The sequence below is a fragment of the Nothobranchius furzeri genome, chromosome 2 (genome assembly GCF_043380555.1).
Source record: "Nothobranchius furzeri strain GRZ-AD chromosome 2, NfurGRZ-RIMD1, whole genome shotgun sequence".
NCBI lineage: Eukaryota > Metazoa > Chordata > Actinopteri > Cyprinodontiformes > Nothobranchiidae > Nothobranchius > Nothobranchius furzeri.
This window is the reverse complement of record NC_091742.1, coordinates 69,675,058-69,696,273: the sequence shown is the minus strand read 5'-3', so window position 1 is coordinate 69,696,273 and position 21,216 is coordinate 69,675,058. Positions and strand designations below refer to the sequence as shown.

The window sequence follows — 21,216 nt, the reverse complement described above, 5'->3', positions numbered from 1 at the left end:
TATATATATATATATATATATATATATACTTATATATTATATCTAAGTATATATATATATATATATATATATATATATATATATATATATATATATATATATATATATACGTATATATATATTTGGAACCTTTTATTTTTGAATTAGAACAATAACATTTACATGGAGATGCATTTGAGTTTCTTCTTCCCTTCTACAGGGCAGTGTTTCCCTGAACAAAGTTCGAATTTCCTTGTGGCCATAAGATCTATCCAACTTAACCAAATCACCAATCAGTACATATAGTTCTGACAAGCTTTCTCTGTATTCATCTTATCTGCTCTCTACTACATTCTACATTTTACTTTGATCTAGCTAAATAACTCACCCAAAAGACAAAAATACATAAATAAAAAAAAATAAAAATTAATAATAATAATTTTCACATGAGAGTACTATCTTTCTAACATTTGTTTTATTGGTTCCCAAATTTTTTCAAATTTCCCTAGTCCCAGTCATAGTCTTGCATTAATTTGTTCCATTTTGTAGACCTGTCTAACTCTGTCTCTCCACTGTGCCACCCTTGGGGGTTCTGTGTCCAGCCATAAAACTGTAATACACTTCTTGGCAGTCATAAGCAGAATTTTGATTACGTATGTCTCCATTATGTGTGTATGATTTTTGATACAGCATTCCCAGTACAAACCATTTTAACTTAAATTGTAATTTCACCTTCAAGGTTCTTTCAATTTCTCCCTAACACCTTCCCAGAATGGTATGAATTTAGGGCAGTCCAAAAGTATATGTGAAAAGTCTCCCACTAGCCCGCATTTTCTCCAACATAAATTTGAAACATTACTATTTAGACATGATAAGTGCAGTTTTAAAGTATGCATCTTCACCTTCCATTCAAATTCCCTCCAAGACGGACTAGTAGTTAGTCCATGGCCTGTTTCAAGTATTTCCTCCCATTCCTCATCTGTTATCATTATGTTCAATTCCAGTTCCCATTTTTCTTTAATATCTATATTCTTAACAATCAAATCCTGTTGTAAAGCTTTATATATTTTTGAAATCAGTCCTTTTTGACATGTCCTTTCTGTTTAACCTAATCACTTCCTCCATATTAAGTTTATCCTTGCTTGAAACTTTGCCTTATTTTGAAATAACTACTCTGTCTGTCTGTCCTAAATAACATATTAAGCATGAAATTACGATTTATTGTGAAATTACATGCACAGGAAGTGCTTTTATTTTGTAGCATTTGCTCAGTCAGCTCTCGAAGCTTCTCAGCAGACCGAGAGGAGCAAGGGTTGGAGGTGCTTTAACCGTCGGAGGTCGCGCTTTTGTTCTGCATCTGCACTTGACAGTCACTGGTTCTGCACCACTGAGCTAAATGTAAGTAGCTGCCATAAAAGTTGCCTAAATGTTTGAAATGTTTTTAAGACTGACATGGTGAGTAATGTTGGCCATGTAGCAAGCTAATATGCTAAGTCATCGCATGAGTTAGCTGTGTTATTAACTATGTGTGCGACTAAAGTCCGTTTATTAAATTAAATGAGCAGCGCTATCTCATTATTAAAGGTTAGCATTACTTTAGATACTTTTTTATTAGACTTCTAGAGACTTATTCCCTCCATTTTTGTCCCCTCCATCGTAATTTTTTAAACGTGACGTTCTTAGAAAAAAATAAAAGCGGGAGCTCAGCGCCACCAAGTCAAACTTATACGTCCACTTATTAAAAGTAAATGAGCAGTGGTCTCTTGTACAGCAATGAAAAAATCAGTCTGTGTTGTAAACTATTTCCCCCGTAGCACCCGTGCGATAGCTTTGCAAGCAGCCTGCTTTTTTTTAACCATAGAAGAGGAATGTGACCGCAAGAGATGAAGCGGATGCTATGTTCCCTCCATTTTTGTCCCCTCCATAGTTTTTTTAAATAGTGCTCAGTTGCACTTATCTTGAACCGCAGAACGCTGTTTCTATTAATTTCACAGTATTTTAGTGTTGTAATTTTGTCCTTACTGTACACTGTTACTCCAGATTCTTAAATGTTATGTTTTTAACTTTGTGTGGATAAGTCAAATTACACTTGAATCTCCTCACACACACACACACACACACACACACACACACACACACACACACACACACACACACACACACACACACATAATTTAGATGATTAATGATTTAGCTTCATATATAGTGGAGGACTGCCTAAATTTTGCAGACTAACACAGATCTACCTTGTGATTCACAATGTTTGATTTCTCTAGTGATTATGCTTCCTGGTGTAGATGTGTAAATGTAGACCATCTGCGTTCCTATGAGCTGTCAGCCACACCGGGAAGCCTGTCTATGAATCTGCAGTCAGACTTCATTGATCCAACCCACACACACACAAGATTGATGGCATGCTGCTGTTGACCCCCAAGAGGTTCATACAAGTGAGACCACTGGTGAGTAATTCTCACAATCTGCATTTTTGATGGCACATCCTAAATAACATGACTATATATGTATGTATATATATGTATACAGATTTGTCTTTTAAAACTGGTGAATATACAATTTACAGGTAATGCCTTTATGCTATGAGTATTACCCCGGCTTTCCACCGGAGCCGTCAGCAGCACGTTACTGCAGCAGCACGTCATAGCTGCTCATAGGAACCGCTGTGGTCAACAGAACCTTTTCCACTGGAGCCGTCAGCAGCGCGAGTCGGACGCGTCTCAGGAGCAGCATGTCGCGGCCTTTACGCGCCGGTTCTATTTTCTACGCGCGACGCCTCTGAAACGGGTCAAGTTCGACATTTTTGGGGAAGGAAAGACAGGAAATCGAACGTGGAAATGGGGAGAAGCTCCCGAGATTGTCAGAATAAAGAACGTACTGCCTTCCGGCTGCTTTACTTTTAAAAACAGTTACTGTGCGGCCCCGTGAGAAGTTATCACACAGCTAGCGGTCTCCTTTGTTTTTCAGGTCCGTATTGGCGATTATAAAACGGACAGAACATAAAACACAAACCATGTTGTAGTTTTCTCCTGCTTGTTGTTGTGTTTACTGACGAAGTCACTCGTGTGACTTCGTGCTCGGTCGGTGACAGCTGCTGCCCTGCTGCTTCGCGTTTCGTGGGAAGGGCCAAGCAGCAGCTTACGCGAGCAAGACGTGCTGCTGCAGTAACGTGCTGCTTACGGCTCCCGTGGAAACCCGGGGTGAGAGCCACTGATGGAAAAAAAATATAGAATTCTGAGAAAATAAGTCATAAATCTGAGTTTAATCTCAGAGTTCTGACTGGTACCTAAAACAAAACAAAAAAAGGGAAATTGGGGAAGATTATGAGGGGGGATCAGAATTCTGACTTAAATCTTAAAATTCAGGCTTTTTTTTTGTTTGTTTGTTTTGATTTTTTTTAACAAAAAAAAATCCTAAATAGTTTTTTGTTTGTTTGGTTTTAGGTTTATGAAAAAAGTCAGAATTCTATGGGATTAGATTTGTGCCAATAGGATCAAGAAAAACACTTTGGAGAGCAAACAAATTTTAAGACATTGAGAGAAAAAACATTGGTTTCAAAAGAAAAACTTACGATCTGAATCAGATTCTTAAAATGATCAAGAAAATCACTTTGACGGTCAAACAAAAATTAAGAAATTGACAGAACAAAAATATTAACTAAAGGAAAAAAACATGTTTCAAAAGTAAAACTTACTATCTGAATCAACTTCTTAAAATGAGTAACAAAGTATGTTTCCTTTTTCTGTTTGCCTCTATGTGTTTTTGTTATCAATTTCCTTAGTTTTGTTCTCGCTGCTCAGAACTTTGCTCTCACTACCAGATTTGCACTTACACTGTCTGGCTTTCTCCTTTGCAATCCCTGAGTTTTTGGTTGCAATTCTGACACAACCCTTTCGGGTGGGCGGGACTTCTGAGAAGTCGTCTCCCATAGGACAGTGGTTTCTCTTGAGTGACAGTTCAGTGACCTGGAAGTGATGTAGCCTCCCAGACATTTTTTTTTCCCACCTGGTCAACAACATGAATTTTGAGCCCCAAACAGGTTATTTCTGCTGTCTGTGGTGTCTACTGAGGATCTAAAGTGAGTATTGATAACATATTTTATCTTTTCTTAGTTAATCTGTAAGTTAAGCCACTTTTTAAGTTGGTTTTAATCAGACGCTAGCTCACTAGCTGGCTGCTAAGCAAGCCATTGTGCTAGCCTCAGGACAATGGTCTACTGTTCCAGAGAGACCATTAAAAACTCATCTTAACAAATTCATTACTGGTTTCATGGAATTAATTATTGCAGTTTATGCTAATAAGTTTGCAAATTTTTCAGGAACCTGTGGAACATCAGAGACTTTGCAGCTACTGGAGCTAACCTGTGTACTGCTAACTTGCTACAGAGGAAGCAGCAGAAAGCTGAGCTAACAGGCTGTTTTGCAGGTAAATACTCTTTTAGTGGGACTGCAGGATTTTTATGGTATAACTCAGGCAGAATCTACATGAGAAGACATGTGGGAAGACATTTAAACTACATTTACATACAGATACATGTATTTTTTATTCCATATTACTTGGACGGGCTAAAAAAGTTCATAGTTCTGCCTGCTCCTTTTTCAGTGAAATGAATGGATTATATGATGTAACTCTGAATAATTATCTAAGTGAGTATGTTTGATAATACATTTCTTTCCAGTATACAGATCTGACATTTGTTTGTCAGAACAAGACAAATCAGATTCAATGTGCTTTCTGTCACGTGCTCTGTATTCTCCATCAAAAGAATGTTATCCAGGATAATCAATGATGAGTTAAATACATGCTTTTAATTAATTTTTACATAAAATCTATATTTTTGTCTAAAAGCTATTTATTTATTTATTCTTTCTTTTTAGATTGAAAACTGCTGCATTGCATTACAATGGAAGTGCTACACAGCCACATGCATCAACTGCAGCTGGTGAGCTAAGAGACACCATAGTGTACACAAAGTACACTGCAGACAAGGGATGTAAGAAAATATCAATATGACAATATATCGCAATATATTTTCCCAGTAATATTGTATCTATATTCTCGAACTCTGTCTCTAAAATATCGATATGGCAATATATCGTGATATTTTTTCCTGAGATATTACATCCATTTTCAAAAGCAGTGTATCTAATTTTTGGAAGAATTTACATGCAAACATTTGTGTATTTTCTTTGTTTTTGGTGCACTTTAAATGTCGCCCGCTAGTTGGCAGCAGTGTGCATTGGGTTTTGTTTCCACCATTGAAATTTAAATCTCACTATTATGGTTCAGATAACTCATGTTATATATGTTAAGTATCAGTTTGGACTGTTTACTTAATATTCCTACAACAAATCCTGTCAAAAATACACAGCCCTACTGCAGACCAATCCCACCTCATGTAGTTCATATGCTGTATAATAAACCCACAGTGATGGTTATGGATAAATATCTGTACTAATGGCAATCTTTTTCCATTGTTTCCAGTTGACAAGCATATGGACCTATTGTTCGAGTCCGTGGTGGTGGATGCTCTATCATATCAGGAGTCTGACTAAGTACCTGTGCCTGAACCTCTCTGTGTCTAGTTCGAAAGACCTGCTGTAAGCAGGCACAGGTTAAGATTTTAAAAGAACCTGTAAGGTGAGCAACACAATATAAATCTTTATTATTATTGTACACCGTACAGCTAGAATAAACTTGCATGCTCAGAAGCCACGTATGATTACATCGCCTACAGGTTGCCTGATGCTGAACTTCGGGCAGCTGCGTGCTCCGTGGAACAACCGCCTGTGGGAGGAGTCGTTGTGTTGCTGTTAGGAGTTTGGGTCGGAGTCCTGGGTTTGTGTTCCCTTTAATCTCTTCCTTAGCCTTGCTAGTCACCATTGCAGAGCACCATGGAGAGGCTTACCTGAAAACTCTTCTCATGGGGCAGGCACATCCTCACACACCTGTGACCCCATCCTTGAATAAAAGCTGGTAGCTGGTCACTCATCAGAGTGTTTTAACCCATATCTAGCCCATGACTCTGCCGTTTTTCAAACTTACGTTCTCATGTTCTATGCTGATCTATGGGAATTCTTTCCTTGAAGCTCGTGATTCCACAACCATACTGGCAGTCGGCTTACCCACTACCTTCTGCTCACCCGCTTGCAACTCATGCTGTCATTCTCCCAGACTTCTGGTTGTTTCTCCACCATTCTGCTGTCTCCCGTCTGCGCTTTTATTTCAGACCGTAAGTATCTAAACTTTTCCTTTTGTAAGTCATTATTTAGTCATTACTAACACTCAATTTTACCTCAGGGCCTTCTGATCTTTAAACACTAAAACCTGTGGCTCCATCTCTGTGGCGTTTCTCAGTCTCTGTAAGCTACCTGCACAGTCTAAGATAAACCTGACCTGTTGCCTCTTACTAACCTCTGCTCTTCCTCGCAGAAGCTTCTGGTTCCTGATCTCCAGCTGTTACGTCTTCAGTCATCCGTCAAACATTTTAATAAACTGTTTTTAGCTCATTTGTCTCCTGAGTTTCTCTGCATGAAGGTCAGGTTGTTGCAAAAATCATGACATCAGCAAATACTTTGCACCACTCTGTTAAACAGCTGATATTAATTTCAAGTGTATCTTTAAAAATACATTGAATGTCAAAGTGAATGAAAGGCATCCATTCAGCTTTCGGTGTCTAATGCAGGATTTTATGGACAGGCACCAAAACAGGAAATTTATAAATTGAGATTTATTTACTAAATCAGGTAAACCATAATAAAATACTAATTTTAAAGTCCGGAGGAAGGAGGAAGGCTTTATAGCAGGGGTATTCAATTCTAGTCCTGGATGGCTGGTATCCAGCACGTTTTAGTTGTTTCCCTGCTCCAACACACTTGAATCAGTGGTTGAATTACCCGTGCAGCAGCTCTGCAGAAGCCTGTTAATTATCTGCTGACTGAAATCAGGTGTGTTGAAACAGAGTTAAAACTAAAACGTGCTGGATACCGGTCCTCCAGGCCCAGAAGCAAATACTCCTGCTTTATAGGCACAGAGAACTCCCATCAGGATCCTGGAGACGGCACAAGGAGATGACGACATGAGTGTGCCCTCCCAGATCACACCAACACCACCTGACCACATGGAGGCATGTGTCTGTAAGAAAGAAAACTGGTGATGTAAGAGATTAAACAAAAACTACGAACAAAATCAATTTTACAGTTGTTTAACCTGCTGAGCATTGCCTCCCCAAAGAGCAGCACAAAGGTGCAACTGGCTCAGAACCAGGGTGCTCCGTAATGCAGGTAGTCTCCTCCTGCTGACACCCGAGGATTGCCTACAACAAAGGGAAAACTGATATCAATAAGGAAATCATTAAATCAGAGCTAAAAGTTTAATTTTAGTGTGACATTTGAGATTGTGGGAAATAAATGTGGACATTATGATTTTCTATTGTGGGGTCAGTACCTTGGGCGTTTGTAGCAACATTTTGTCTGGCTGACAATGAAGTAGAAAAGTCACCAGTTGAGGCAGAGTTAGACTATATTACTCCAGCTAAGCTAAATGTAGCTAAAGTAGACACTAGTCACCAGACTATGGTTACTATAGATTTACTAGAGAGTTACATCATATAATCCATTCGTTTCACTGAAAAAGGAGCAGGCAGAACTATGAACTTGTTAAGCCCGTCCAAGTAACATGGAATAAAAAAAATGCATGTATCTGTATGTAAATGTAGTTTAAAAGTCTTCCCACAATAGCTCATGTAGATTCTGAGTTATACCATAAAAGTCCTGCAGTTCCACTAAAAGAGTATTTACCTGCAAAACAGCCTGTTAGCTCAGCTTTCTGCTGCTTCCTCTGTAGCAAGTTAGCAGTACACAGGTTAGCTCTAATAGCTGCAAAGTCTCTGATGTTCCACAGGTTCCTGAAAAATTAGCAAACTTATTAACATAAACTGCAACAATTTATTCCATGAAACCAGTAATGAATATGTTAAGATGAGTTTTTAACACGTCTCTCTGGAACAGTAGACCATTGTCCTGAGGCTAGCACAATGGCTTGCTTAGCAGCTAGCTAGTGAGCTAGCGTCTGATTAAAACCAACTTAAAAAGTGGCTTAATTTACAGATTAACTAAGAAAAGATAAAATATATTATCAATACTCACTTTAGATCCTCAATAGACACCACAGACAGCAGAAATAACCTGTTTGGGGCTCAAAATTCATGTTGTTGACCAGGTGGAAAAAAAATGTCTTGGAGGCTACATCACTTCCAGGTCACTGAACTGTCACTCAAGAGAAACCACTGTCCTATGGGAGAGGACTTCTCAGAAGTCCCGCCCACCCGAAAGGGTTGTGTCAGAATTGCAACCAAAAACTCAGGGATTGCAAAGGAGAAAGCCAGACAGTGTAAGTGCAAATCTGGTAGTGAGAGCAAAGCTCTGAGCAGCGAGAACAAAACTAAGGAAATTGATAACAAAAACACATAGAGGCAAACAGAAAAAGGAAACATACTTTGTTACTCATTTTAAGAAGTTGATTCAGATAGTAAGTTTTACTTTTGAAACATGTTTTTTTCCTTTAGTCAATATTTTTGTTCTGTCAATTTCTTAATTTTTGTTTGACCGTCAAAGTGTTTTTCTTGGTCATTTTAAGAATCTGATTCAGATCGTAAGTTTTTCTTTTGAAACCAATGTTTTTTCTCTCAATGTCTTAAAATTTGTTTGCTCTCCAAAGTGTTTTTCTTGATCCTATTGGCACAAATCTAATCCCATAGAATTCTGACTTTAATCCCAGAATTTTGAAATTATCTGACTTTTTTTCTCAATTCTTTTCTTTTTCTTCAGTGACTCTAATACTCTTAGGCAATAAGGCAGTATTAGGGCCACTGAAGGAAACAATTGAATACTGAGATAAATGTCAGAATTCTGACTTTATTTATTTTATTTATTTTCAGAATTTTTTTTCTTCAGTGGCCCTAATACCCCTCCGTATTATGTAATATTAAACAATTCAAATTAACTTTTGAATTCAGCAGTTTATCATTGGATTTAGATGCAGATATCACTGTCTTGGAAAATTGGTCAGAGCAATTTGGCATTAAGTTTGATTAGTAAACTTGACAGTATTTACACTCTTAATAATCTTCTTAGGAATTACATGATGTCCACACAAGGCGTACCACTGTTCTCCATGCCCTTCCTGTCTATCTACGTGAGGAATCCTCTGGATTTTTGAGGACATGTGTGGTAAGTCCCAGTATTGTAAATTTGAACAAATCATTCTATTTATTTATGCATAAAGACAACACAAGGACAACGCACATGAACATTTTGGAAAATGTGCCATTGTTTCAACTACAAACCTTTGGCAAGATGTTTAAGCCTGCCACACACGAGAGCAATCAGCTGAGCAAACGGCCTCGAATGACTGTTTTCTCAGCAGATTGCTCGCCATGTGCGCCTGATTTTCACTGAGTTTTCTGCCTCACGAGACGCTGAGGTGAATATCTGACCAGTTAGATATTTTGCGCCTCACAGGGGTAAAAACTCGCTGTGTGTGCACTACTGAGCTGCTGGCTGAGCTGAAATATTCTAGTGGCCAATCAAAGCACTTTCTCCGCTCACATGCTCACCCTGCTTTAAACCACCTACTCAAAGAAAGTCTACACACTGCTGTTGTCCAGTTTTCAAAAGTGTGCGTTTGTAATTGTTTCTTTCAAATTTTGTTTTATTTTCAGTTTGAGTTGGCTTAATCGGTAACTTTAATTTGATCATAATTTGAAAATATATTTAATATAAACTCCAAATATTTAAGTTTATTTATGGTCTGATATACTCAAATATCTGAGTTTATAAACTCAGAAAATATGAGGCAACGGATTGCCTTACATTTTTTGAGTTCTGCCTACTTATTCGGGTTTACAGTGTACGAACTGTAAAGATTTTGTGGTGTCAGAGTTCACCTAACAGCAAGTGTTCATTTTTTTGCTTTGTGTGTTCACAGGGCATGCCCAGTTGAAGTTTCCATCTCTGCGCGTTCAAGATGTAAGAAAAATAATACGAAAGAAATGCAACAATGAAAACTTCAAAAAGGCATCAACAACCAAGCAAGTGGATCCATAAAATGGACTGATTTTTTTAAACGCATTTTTAAAAAGTCTTTCAAAATGGACAGAATTAACGCATTAAACATGTTCAGAACAGTTTGCGTTCTCATCTTTGATTAATCCTGGTAAACGGGTCTGTTTTTGTTCTGTTCTAATTCTCTCAGTTTAATAAATTTAAACAAAATGACTTAGCTATTTTATTTACTTTTTTTTCTCTGCATAAAGACGAAGTATCAGTAAATAGTGGAAAGTAAATGTATTGGTAGTAAGCAAATAGCAGATGTTAAATGTTACTTGCAGTATGTGTTTATAGAAAAAATAGAGATACTTAAATGTACTAAAAGAATATTACATCAAGTTTACTGTAAAGTGTACTTTCAAAACTGTAAGTATACTCAATTATATAAGAAGTACACTACAAGTAAACATATATTATTACTTTAAGTATAATTTTAAGTATACATTCACAGAGAAAAGTATACTCAATTATTTCAGAAGTACACTACAAGTAAACTTATAATGGTAATTAAAGTTTATTTTTAAGTATACTTTCAAGGGCAAAAGTTTACTCAGTTTTATTAGAAGTAAACTTATACTGTTACTTTTAAGTATACTTTCAATGAGAAAAGTATACTCAACTATATCAGGAGTACACTACAAGTAAACTTATATTGTTACTTTTAAGTATACTTCCAAGGAGAAAAGTATACTCAATTATATCAGAAGTACACTACAAGTAAACTTATAAGTATACTTCCAAGGAGAAAAGTATACTCAATTATATCAGAAGTACACTACAAGTAAACTTATAAGTATACTTTCAAGGAGAAAAGTATACTCAACTATATCAGGAGTACACTACAAGTAAACTTATATTGTTACTTTTAAGTATACTTCCAAGGAGAAAAGTATACTCAATTATATCAGAAGTACACTACAAGTAAACTTATAAGTATACTTTCAAGGAGAAAAGTATACTCAACTATATCAGGAGTACACTACAAGTAAACTTATATTGTTACTTTTAAGTATACTTCCAAGGAGAAAAGTATACTCAATTATATCAGAAGTACACTACAAGTAAACTTATAAGTATACTTTCAAGGAGAAAAGTATACTCGATTATATCTGAAGTACACTCCAAGTACACTTGTGAGGTTACTTTAAGTATACTTTCAAAGAAAAGTATACTCAATTATATCAGAAGTACACTACAAATAAACTTAAATTAATACTTTGAAGTATACTTGTAGTATACTTCAAGTATACTTTTAGTGGCCCAATTTAGTCCCAATGAGTATACTTCTAAGTAAACTTTAAGAACAAGTATGCAAATAAACTTCTGTACACTTAAGTATACTTGAAATTAGATACTTAAAGTATACTTCTTTTTCGTAAGGGCTTCCTTTGCCCCACCCCAAACCTTTCTTGCTAAAGCTACTTTAGCGAATCTACAAAAACAAGCTAGGTTTTGAACACAAACAGGACTACTCACTCTTCCCCTCAGGTATCTTCCCAGAGACACTTCTGCTGGAACTGGAAATCTTTGATGCCGGAGTATATGAGATAGTGCTAAATACCAGTCGCTGTTTTCTAGGTCCAAACATCTTTTGCTGTCTGTGACTTCAAATGGTGTTTTTCTTTTTGGGACTCTGGTCATTTGTCCTGAAGTTGAAGTGGTGGCAGCCGGCTGTTTCTCCTTCTCTGGTACAACTGAGTGGCAGTGTTGGAAGTAACGCGGTACAAAAGTAATTAATTACTGGAATGCATTGCTTTTTGCTATAATGTGGTAATGTAAGGCATTACAGCGAAGGAAAAGGTAATATTTACTCGGTACAATTGTCAGTAACGCGGTAAATACAATGCATTTTTAAACACAGAATCAAGATGTGGGTTTCCTAAAAATTCTAATTGCGGGAAGCCTGAAAAAATATCCAGTATCCACATATATGACATAATTTATGGACTCAGCTTTGCGGGCACTCTATGAGCAGAGAGGACGCAGCGGTAATGGCTCAAATACTCCAGCTGCGTCCTGCGCGCGGCCGCTGTTATATTCACAAAATCGCTCCACCAAAACAAAGTAATTCATTTGCGATCGTTTATATCAGCCCATATTCTCTGGTACTTCATGTACTTTTCAGCTGAGTTCATAATCTGTGCCCCAGTGATTTCAACTCATTGCTGCTGGAGCGCAGCACATATTAAGCTTTTTTATTTTTGATTTATTTATTTTTTTTGCGTTGGGTAGATCCCTTTGGCTGATTAGTTAGAAAGTAGGAAATCTAGGAAACAGTTTTTCTGGAAGGCGGAGAAAACATGCAGCATGCAGGAAGGTTAGAGAGAGAAAGGGCCGGAAATTATTCAAATAAAATCAAGAAAACAAAACAAAGTGCTTGAAAAGAAAAAAAGTTGGTAGATTTATCTCCAATACACATTTTTACCAGTGAAAAGCAATAATATATAAGCATTTAATATTTATACATGTGATATAATCAGATCACCCCAGAAGTCAGTCCCACATCCAGGGTCGTATCAAGGCATTTGGGGACCAAGGCAAATATAGGCTTGGAGCCCCCACCACCTCACTCCCTGCTCAGATGGCCCTTAAGATGGCAGCATGCTGAGAGTACAGATTGTTGTTGCTTTTATTTAATAAACAATCATTTTAAAGCACTGTTATTATATCTGACTGTTTTTAACAGCAACCCTAGCTCAGCTACCACATCACCTTCCACATATATGTCATGAGCTCACTGAGCGTCACATTACCAGATTCATATTGAAGTTGTTTTGGTGAAAGTAACTTAAAGTAATGCAAAAGTAGTGAAATGCCTTACATTTTAAAATCAGTAATATTCTAATGTAATGAATTACTTTAAACTGAGGGTAACAAGTAATAAATAATGCATTACAGTTTTGAAGTAACTTGCCCAACACTGCTGAACATCTAACACCAGTGGTGTTCTGTTGCTAAATACGTGTGTGTAATGAATGGAGGACCCAGGGAAGTGCAGAGTACGGTGAGATCCACTATTGGAGTGTCTGAAAGCTGCTTTTGACCCAAACCGTGTTATTAGCAGTGGTTTTTAGACTAAAGGACTACTTTATTATTATGTTTTTATCTCCACAATATATTTACAGCTGTACTATGTTAGAATGTTGTCAAGAGACATGAAAAAAATGTTTTGAGCTAGCTTGTTTCCCAAATTTGCTGTAACAGATTTTATTTTGACATTTTCTTTTTCTCTTTAATCATTTTTAATCATCAGAATTTGGGGATTGTTGCTAATTATATTATACAATTTCTTATATAGCTCACTCATTTTCTTAACCACTTATTGACATTAGGGTCACAGAGGGCTGATGCCTGAATCCAAAAGTCATCAGGCGAGAAGGAGAGACACCCTGGACATGTTTCTAGTACATAACAGGGATCCACAGAGACAAACAACCAGTCACACACTCACTCACTTTTACAGTTTAGCCAGTGTAGTTTAATTTGGTACAATTGAAGTCACCAACAAAGCATTTCCTTTTTCTCTTCTTAGGGACTTAACATTTGCCTCCTTTTTGTAGCTTATCTAGGCAGCAGCTGCTGTATCCACATTTTGCTGCTTTGCTTTGCATATTTTGTTGCTATAGAAACCAAGTCCAGTCACCCAACTGTAGCAAGGGTACAACATCTCTGTGAGTGTCTTTAAGTGGATGAATTATAATGGTTTCTGCTGTATGAGCAGTCTGCAAGCATAATTGCAAGTAACCAGTACTTAGCGTGTTATGTGTCATGCGGTAAGGGGGCTGCCATATCTAGATGTTCCCCATTAAGTGATTTTTGTGGACTTGAGTGTTTAGTCAAACAGAAAGGCAGACATGGCTGGGATCTACATGTTTGCTAACTCTGACATATGCAGTGACACACATTACAGATCACAGACCATTTTCTTTGCATAATTGTGGAAAGTTAGTGGGTCGTACCCTGCGGTGGCGTGCATCAGATGTAGGAAGCCTCTTTAAAAATGCACTCAATGTAGGGACAGAAACAGCTGAAATATATAGTAGCTCAAAGTGGCTTTAGGATTTTTCACTGTTATGGATTTGAAAATGGGTGAGGACTTCAAGGTTAGCTTAACCTAGACAAGTTGAAATGCAGCCACCACTTTGTACTTTTTGGAATGTGCCAAAAGTTGCCAAATTGTCACATGTATTGTAACAAAGTATGCTCCTTCAATCGTTATGGTGTTTTGCATAAATTTAAAGATTTAAGTCCCACAGTTGTCACACACTCTGGAATGGTGTGGTGAAAATTGTCCTCCACATTTGACCCATCCCCGTGGGGAGCAGGGAACTATTTGGTGTAAACCCCCAATCCAACCCCATAAAGCTGGGTGCCAAGCAGGGAGGTGCTGGGTCCCATTTTTATTTCATTGTCTTTTGTATGACCCAATCTAGATTTGAACTCTGATCTCCCAGACCCAGGGTGGACACTCAACCACTAGGCCACTGAGCTGGTCAGGATATTCTTAAGATTGATCAATTGAATTGTAATTACTTTGTCATACATATCAATGTAGTACCCTAGAAATACAGACTGACAGTACCAGAAACAAAGGGATTTAGCTCTGCATGTTGGTCTCCGTAGGAGCCTCAGCAGGCCTGACCAGTTGTGTGTCTTGTCGATTACAGTGCTCTACTGGTTTGATGGGTGGGATGATGCAAAGAAGCAGAACAACCAAGATTGTGGTGGCTGGTTTGAAACAGCATGGGCATCAACTTTGGCCTATATAGACCACGGTTTGTATTTGAGTCAAGAGCAGATGGAGGTACTTCAGTCCTTTATTTAGGAAAAGGATGTATTTGTGTCTTCTTTGACAGAGGATGGTGGACTGCCTCGTTGAATGACAGCCATAGCTGTGAACATGTCACGTTGTTTGTTGTCCGATAGCATCTGGAGACAGAAGATTCTGCCCCACGACTGAGATCTGTCTCTGGGTCGTGGCCAGACTAATTTACCCCATTTTTATTTAAAACCAGAAAATATATTTGAGTTGTTGTTCCCATCCTAAAAATGGCATCCTCTCTTGTTTTTAATGTCTCGCCCTTTGTTTTGCTACTGATGTCTCTATAAGTCTGAGTGAGTATGGAGTGAATTTAATGATTTGATGTTAACAGTGAAGTGGGTCCTTGGGAGCTTCGGCAGCTGAAGAAAGCGACCATTTGGCTGGCGGACCTGCTTGCCTCAGCACTTACGGACACAACGTTAAAATGTTTGGCTTTCACCCGGAATGGCCCAAGTGAGGGATTCCTGCAGGGGGTGGGGTACTATTAATGCAGGGTCCTGGGGAATTGCTCAGTCATTCATCACATTAATGAGTCATGTCACTTTATTTACAAAAAATAAGAGAGAAAGACTCCACCCATCCGCCATTTCATCTTCGCCTCCTGGATTTGATGTGATTATGTATAAATGTGTGTGTGTGCGTGTGTGTGTGTGTGTGTGTGTGTGTGTGTGTGATTTTGATACATTGAAAAATCCATGGACGTATTTTTGGCAATCTGGGTTGGGAATATGCTTTGGATTGGTTTTGGGCCAAAACTTCATTTATGGGCTTGCGTGAGGTGGATTTCAGTCCCTATAAAAGTTTGGTTGATGTATTTTTTTCTAACTATATCTGTTTTATGTTGTAAAAGACACATTGAAATAATTACAAACTAAAGATTTAAAGTTATACGAAAAAGTTTTTTAAACTTTAAACTAGAGCTTTAACATCATCTCAGTGATTGTTGAGTAAGAAACTGGACCAGGTTCATATCTGACACAGCTCTGCAGCCCTCTATTGACCAAAAAGTGAATTTGGTAGTTTTGTGAAGCAGGTAAGTTTCCTATAGGGTGCGGTCTTTACCTGCTTTACGACTGTTAGCTGTAATGCTAGTGGATAGCATTTTCAGTTTGTCGATTGTCAATAAAAAGCACAAGAAGAGGTTTGTTTGATCTGTTGACATCATGGCTTAAAAAAGTAACGTTTGGAAGTAAAAGTAACAGAGGACTGTCTCTGGAGGTGAAGCAAAGAGCTAAAACCAGAGAGAACATTGGTGCGGCCTACACTAGCTTGAGGAAGGTAAAAGAGGCTACAAAGTCACTGACTAATGGTGACCTGGCTTTGTTGCTACTGGTCTTGTACGTAATAATATTTTTGTATAACAGTATGGATCATTTTAGGTAGTGGTTTATTTTAGTATTATTTGACTAATGTTATCTCGTTGTTAGTGTTAGCCGCAGGCTGCTGTAGGGTTGTTTACGACAGTTGTAATTCCACTTTCATTCAAGAGGGCAAAGGAGCAGGGATGTGCTAACTGTTACTTTAATGTTTGCACTCAGAAAAAAAAACTAATTTCTGTTCTTTTTGATCAGTACAAAAAAACTAAAATTTAACCAAAAAGGTCCAAGTTTTTCACATCTTTAGATTTTCTTTGTGTAACTTTCACATAACAAAAACATTATTGCAGAGGAAAGCTCTGGAAATGAGCAAATATTGTAAATTCACTAAGATTAACAATAGTTAGTTAGTTGACTTCCGTACATTTATGCCACTGACTGCTATTCAAATTCCTCTTATTCTTATGAGTAGACCTAAAATGGAAACCAGAAAGCTCCCATTACACATCTCCTACTGCTACACATATGTAATAAGCTACATAAAGAGTGCATATGAAACAACAATGGAACAGCCAATCAGCTAATGCATGCAACATATATTATCTCTACTTCATTTTGCAGCTTTACTCCATTACAAAATGTTTATCTTAAGTAAAAGAAAAGAAATTCCCTAATAGATGCATCCTTTTCTTAGTGATAGCCCCACTCTTACTCTTGGGCTCTTCACTCAGTCACAAGAGAATTTGCTTAAAATATGCCTCTACAAAATAGAAAATTCCTTCAAATAGCCGATATGCTAATGATATCCAGTTCTAGCCCTTGAGGGTACCTTTGGACATGTTTAAGTTGTTTTGTCTGCTTCAACATCCCTGATTTAAATGAATCAGTGATTAAGAGGTTCCTAGAGTTAGTAAGGACATTCTCGAGGAGGTAATTCAGCCATCGAGTCAGTTGTGTTTGGGCCATCGACATGGTTGGGGCAAACAAACAAACAGAGACAGGATGGTGGCTATTGAGGACCACAATTGGATGCCATTGGGACTTGTCTACAGTTCTGGTTTGAATGGAAATGTAGATTTCAGAAAGGTAGCAAAGAAAAGCAAATTTGGGGAATGAATAAAACTTTTCATAGGGTCCTGATTGTACAGTACAACTTCCTTCTTAAGCCATCAAAACTGCACTGAATTTAATTCCTAATAAATAATTGCATAGTCACTGACTTCTTTGTATGTTGCCTGGTGAAATTCCTTACGCAGACACGGGAATGCTTAAACAGCAATACAGGGTGATAGGAGCCATGCGACATTTATCTTTGTCAAACAAATCCAAATCTGTGATATTACCGTTCCTGGAGTGAAAAGATTTAAGGCATGAGACACTGATAAATCTCAGGACAGGTTGAAATGGACGAATCTCAAGTTATTTACCGTTTTTTAATTGGAAATGTCTGTCACACAGCAGCAAGTCGCTTCCAAGCCATTATCTGTCTGTCTGGATAATTTGAAGGTACTTTTTGGGGAGTGATGAGCTCGGTGTCAACGGGAGCTGTTGAATTTATTCCTCGTGGATTATGTGGGTTTAGAATTACAATCTGTGGAGCAAAAAAGCTCACAAAAGGTCAATTTGTTAAACGGAACACTTCACTTGCTATTTCACGGTTTAGAAGATGACAAGATTTTGCTGAAACGCAAAGAGTTTCCATTCATTTTCAAACTAAACTCTTATGTGACGACCTCATGGAAGTTGTCACAAGTTGAGGAGCAAAGCTGATTTTTTTTTCATTTATGTAAACAAAAATTTGGATTAATTAAAGGTCAACTTTACTCATATTTTAATACTATTGCAGTGGTTTCTAGTAGGAATGAATGCCTTGTGAATCGTACTATGGCCATACAATTAGTGCAGAAACTCCTGTTTGAGGGCGTAGAAGTCAGCAGGAGGAGAAAGTGGCTTCAAATGACAGAATTTGGTGTCTTATTTCCTGATATTTGGATATCTCTCCTCAGATTAGCTAAAAGCAACACAACTATGCCACTGACTCTGTTTGCTCTGCAACGTTAATATTTCATCTCCACAAATAAAGCAAGCCTGAAGGAGTTCTGGGCTCGGCACACGGGAGGCGACATCGCCTCTTCTCCATTCATTTTCAATGAGACAGGCGCGACAAAGCGATAATCGCGGGTCTCTCTCCTACTAAGCGAAACGCGAAAAACGTGCGTGTGAAATTTTGCGCTCGTGCACGTGTCGTGCACAGGCAACCCAGCGACGCAATCCCAGAAAGTTGAAACATTTTCAACTTTTCATCGCTGTTGCTCGGACGAGGACCAATCAACGGAGGTTTCATTCACTGACCAATGAGCGGACAGGATGCTCCGTACACCTCCGAACAAACAAGGAGGAGAAGTTGATTATTATTATGTTTTATATAGTAAAATCAGAAGTAAGATTTCACATAACTCTAGCAGCACCTTGTGAAACATCATATCTACCACTTTTTTAACTCTGAACCGCTTAAATAACCTTAATTCCCTCCAACCTGACACAGCCAAACAAAACAACGGAAGTTTCAATTTCGCCATGAAACAGAACGCGTAGACGACTTTGCCGCTGGCCGCGGATCGCCTCCCGTGTGTCAGGTAATAAATGCGACAGCGACAAATTTCGCTGATCGCGGTCGTTTGTCGCCTCCCGTGTGTCGAGCCCATTCTGCTGTGTGTTGGAGTTGCTAAAGCTAATGATTACTCCTCAGATACAGGGTCCTCATTTATGAATCTTGCTTATGCACAAAATGGGCTTGGAGATAGTAAAATGTTGAATTTAAGACATTTTCAGACTTGTAGACCATCGACTGCACACACACGCACACACACACACGCACACACACACACGCACACACACACACGCGCACACACACACACGCACACACACACACGCACACACACACACACACACACACACACACACACACACACACACACACACCAGTCAGCACCTCCATCTCTGAACTGAGAATAAAAATTACATCTGTATCTGCATCGCAGCAAACTGAGGCAGTTTTGTAACTGTTGGGTGTTCTGACAGAAGTCCAGCTCCTTCCAGTGGGAATTAGCCATCATGCAGGCTGAATTTATTATTATTATTATTAATCCTGATTAGTCACTCTAAGATGCAGGCTGAACATGAAAATAGTGCAGTTATTAATATAGAATGGCATTAATGATTATTGCCATCTTCTTCATTGCCTCCCTCTGACCACTTCTCTTTTCTTTTTGTTTTAGACTTATTTCCACCATGATTGCTCCGCAGCTCCACGGCCCATCGCTGCAACAGCACAGTGCTCCTCTAAGGGAATAAAACATTTGTCCTTGCCTATGTGGTGCCCCAAAGCCTCAATTGTCATCTCTTTTGCCGTGGTTACCTGAAAAATGCCACAGATCAGCATTACTAGGATGGGTGTGACTCACAGAATGTAATTGCATGCAGCTGTGCTTTAGCAATGTTTTATAGGTCAGAAAATAAATGAATGAAAGTCAATTATTATTTTGTTGTTGTTGTTGCTGAGCTGAAGTAATGCTTTGTTAAAGATTCTACGCAACGTTTTAGAAGTAAGGCCCCCAGGTCCGTCGTTTCTTTCTTGAGTTTCAAAGGAAGACATCACATTAGCAGTTAAGTCAGTGATAACAGTGAAACAGCTGTTTGTACATTGAGAACATGTTTTGAAAATCAATGAAAATAGCTTAATAATTATTAAAACGTATGCGACTCAGCATCTTTATTTGAACTTTTCCACAGTAAGTGCAACGAGTGAGTACATCCAATCTACGAGTAACGATGCCTTGAAGGCAATGCAATGGGCACAATTTGAAGAAAGGTATCAACAATCTCTTAGAAAAAAACGTCTTATCACTGCATCTGATTTTAGCGCAGACCCGCAGTAATGCCCTATATCCATCAACCAAATATGTTTAATCTGCAACGGTGTGCAGTAACCTGGATTAAACACCATCTGTTTTCTGGTTCTCACACCCTTTGCCCAATTACTTCATTATTAGGCAATATTTAAACAACTTTTATTTCTCAAAAACAACTGAAAAAAAGCCAAGTCTGTAAGTTATGCAATTGTACTGAATGTGAGAGCAAAACCAAAAAATAAACAACAGCTTCTACAAACCTTAATTGTTAAAACATACGTTTTTTTTTATTATCTTGCCAACAGTCTTCAGAGCTAGCTGCTAATAACGGTGTCACTTCCTTCTCTGTTTATCCGCGGGTAGCAGAGGATGGCGTCACCTCTGCTGCCTGCGCTCTACTCACCAATGACACAGTTCCATGCATGCTCTAACGTGTAGACCCCCTTGTCTCTGTTCTCGGTTCCGTGCCCTTGTCTCCGTATTTCTATGGCTTCCTTAATCCATATTCTATGTAAAACAGACGAAGGGGGTCTTCTACGCATTAGATCATGCATGAATATACGAAGAAGGAAGTGACACTGCCATTAGTGGCTAGCTCTGAAGAAGATTGCAGGAGCGATCTAAACTGTTAGCAAGGTAAAAAAAAAACGTTTCTGTGTTTAAAAAGCACTTAAAAAAGTGTTTAGAAGAAAAACACGATGAATACACAAAATAACTATTACACTGTTTTTCAGTCAACGAGACCTTTAATATGTTGTCTTTAACCTTTTTAAGCTCCTCCATGCTTTTAACAAGCTACTGTGCTTCTTGGCCAGCTATGGCATTGGAAATGTCACAATTCCTGCTTTTGCCGCACAATTTTTTTTCATTCAAAATGAAGCATTTTAGCCGCAAACAAATGTGATAGCATTTGAGCAGTAGTTTCTGATTTGCTTCAAATGTAGTGGTTTAAACATGAAATCCGAACAGATGGGTTGATTTATTTGATTTTTTTGTCCTTTCACATCTTTCTCAAACCCAGTCCCTCCAGAAACTTCACACCAAGCATGAGGATAACTGATGCAACG

General features: G+C 38.2%; 1 protein-coding gene and 2 long non-coding RNA genes across 42 annotated transcripts in view; 1 reads left to right on the top strand and 2 right to left on the bottom strand.

Annotated features, from left to right (window-relative positions):
- Window positions 1–21,216, bottom strand: part of LOC107377453 (protein tyrosine phosphatase receptor type D) — a 677,785-nt gene that overhangs the window by 333,384 nt on the left and 323,185 nt on the right. The window lies entirely within an intron of this gene.
- Window positions 131–6,496, top strand: LOC129167752 (uncharacterized). Of its 3 annotated transcripts, XR_011519289.1 has the most exons (6): window positions 131–4,069; window positions 4,310–4,416; window positions 4,869–4,933; window positions 5,476–6,223; window positions 6,292–6,353; window positions 6,424–6,496. It is a non-coding gene; the product is annotated as an uncharacterized lncRNA (long non-coding RNA). The 3 variants fall into 3 exon arrangements; XR_011519288.1 differs by having other exon boundaries at window positions 5,476–6,353; XR_011519287.1 differs by lacking the exons at window positions 6,292–6,353; window positions 6,424–6,496 and having other exon boundaries at window positions 2,619–4,069; window positions 5,476–5,631; window positions 5,729–5,848.
- On the bottom strand, window positions 7,004–8,681 carry LOC129167751 (uncharacterized). The gene is made up of 4 exons (XR_008566103.2): window positions 8,139–8,681; window positions 7,791–7,897; window positions 7,201–7,306; window positions 7,004–7,125 (listed from the first exon to the last, which is right to left on the bottom strand). It is a non-coding gene; the product is annotated as an uncharacterized lncRNA (long non-coding RNA).